General features: G+C 39.6%; 1 protein-coding gene across 1 annotated transcript in view; it reads right to left on the bottom strand.

Moving 5' to 3' along the window:
- Window positions 1–1,356, bottom strand: part of LOC138019523 (contactin-associated protein-like 4) — a 35,309-nt gene extending 33,953 nt beyond the window's left edge. The window contains exon 1 of the mRNA XM_068866350.1: window positions 1,274–1,356. The gene's annotated coding sequence lies outside the window, so the exon portion shown is untranslated. The remainder of the gene's footprint in view (window positions 1–1,273) is intronic.
- Window positions 1,357–2,500: the final 1,144 nt, after the last annotated feature.

Here is a 2,500-nt window from a genome sequence, read left to right as displayed (position 1 = left end):
CCTTCGGGGAAAATATTGCGTTGCTCCGGCTTTGCAATAAAATAATTTAATTTCTAAGGCATACAATTCACTACAGCAAAAGTACTAGTACTTCCGTTTATAAATTAAATTTTCACCATTTGCGAAAGCTTCAAATTGATTAAGCTTCTGGAATTTGAATATTAGAAGGATAGTCTGTACATAACGTCTTGCGACTGGCGTCGCAAAAGGTATTTTTACAGTAACTGAAAATTTCTTTTGCAACGCGAGACGCGAGATCGCCTCAAAGTCCGAAAAATAAAGCAAATATTTTGACTTCCGGCATTGCAAGTCACGCACAAAGTTTACGTCGGCATTAGGTTAAAAGGTCACGCTCTCTGAAGGCGGTGATTGAACTATCTGCATTATGCTTTCGCGAGAATAATCCATTTCCTCTTGGACGAAAAATGGATTGACAGCTATGAATATTACATTTCAAAAAGGCCACGCCAATGAGATCCTCTTGTGTGGTGAAACGCAGAATGTTGGGGTTTGCGGGCAAGCGTTCCTTCCTTCCTCTCCCCTCTCGCCCCAATTTTCGTCTCGGTCAACACAACAAAAAAGGCTTGCTTCTCAAAAAATTTCCCTTTGTGCCCCACGAAACGCTTGCTTGCTTCGCAGATTTACGTTTTCTCTCCGATGAGGCATTTGAACGTAGTCGTATATATTTTGGGAACTTCGTTTTTGTACCGTTTTCTGGTATTTGTTCAGTAATTGAGGATATCGAACTATTAGTACTCCTTCATTACTTAACTAAAAGTTTCTTCGTTGCGATCTTAACGCAAGCTAGTTTGTTGGTGTAAACGACTATCTGTACCCATTCAAAGTTTAATTAAATTCTTTATCAACCAAATGATCCCGCGTGAACGCTTCCAAAATTGTTCTCGATTGTTGAAGCAGCTAGCCGGGTCAATGTTTTGCGCTCAGGTTATGAGGAATAAGCCTTCCACCTAAAATACAAAAGAAAAATCTTTAAATGACATAGCAAGCACGAAACACATAAGTCATCTGACCGAGGGACCCATTCCGAATGTTAAGTCAGTAAAAAAAATCTAAAATTTGGTAACTCTTTTGCGGGTATATATCAGAAAACAGTTAATATTGGTCAGTGTAATTTATAACGTGTTCAACAGCAAACGACGACCGCATCATCATCTTCAAAGAGCGAATACCAAATATGACCATGGAAGATCATGTGATCAGTAGCGAAGACGTACCGCATGAAGGAAGCTGCCGAGTAAACTGCTATCTGCACCCTGACTGTGTCTCTGTTAATATGGGCCCCCTATAGGAGGAAAGCTGTTTTGTGAATTAAACAATGTCACTGCTCAAGAAAAGTCTGACCTGAGTAGGAAAGAAGATCACACTTACTGGGAAAAATGAGGTAAAAAAATGCTGAGATGATACATTTTTCAGTTTAGTTAAGATGTGTTTGAACAATCATGGAAGAGAGAATTAAAGATGTAGCTTTCGAACTCTAGTCTATTAAAGGAAAATTGCGATAATGGAAATAGAACTTGAATGATATTAATCTGTCAGTGGCTCGGAGATACTCGGAAAAAATCCGATTGCTCCTTTGCAGGAGTACTGTCCTACGCAGCCGTTTTTTGTGTGGTCACGCAACGCTCCTCCCCACACAAAACAACGGCTGCTTTCTTTCGAACTACATTCCTTTCCTTTGTTTGGACTGCGTGCCGAATGCACGTGATAATGAGGGGTTGCATCAATCGCGGCTCGCCTTTTGGTTTGAAAATTCACGGCCTGTTATTTTCGCGTGTATCCTCAGAGAGAAGAAGAGAACAGTTATGAACCTGTTTGGCGAAAAATCGGGTATTATGAAAACATCAATGTAAGCAAATTAAATTGAACATTTATTTAGCATTGAATAAATCTATACATCATGTGAACAACATTTCGCTCTAGGCCCCAGCATTTCCTTGAAGATTATGTTCTAATAAATACACACACATTGTGTGGTTTCCCTGGATGATCTACCGGTATTTTATCACGGGAACATAACTGTACACTGATTTAGAGGAGATCAATGATTACATGCAGATGGTCATGAGCTTCTATTACATATGGTTTAGAAAATTTGACCATTTATTTTTAGTGTTCATCATTCAGGTATATTAATATATTCGTAACCTACTATTGTCTAAAAACATCAGCTTCATTGACAGAGACAGCACTTAAGGTTCTCACGATACGCGTGCTTTCGCAGCATCTCAGTTTCGGCATCTTTCATTATTTTAAAAGCACGCTTCTGGTGAAGCAAAAACCAACGAATAGCTTCTACTCTCTGTACTGCCGGACGGTCGACCTCACCTTTAGCGCTTATTCTAACGGCGCTAACTCCAATAACAGTAAAATAATTGATCTGATCCTCCATGAGGTTTACAAGCAGAGGGGGAAACAACGACAACGATGTCGTTTTCATCGCAAACGAGTGGAATACTGAATCTCTAATAAATCAGGGATT

Source organism: Montipora capricornis, chromosome 10, assembly GCF_036669925.1.
Source record: "Montipora capricornis isolate CH-2021 chromosome 10, ASM3666992v2, whole genome shotgun sequence".
Lineage (NCBI taxonomy): Eukaryota > Metazoa > Cnidaria > Anthozoa > Scleractinia > Acroporidae > Montipora > Montipora capricornis.
Note: the sequence above shows the minus strand (reverse complement) of the source record. Positions and strands in the feature narration are given on the sequence as shown.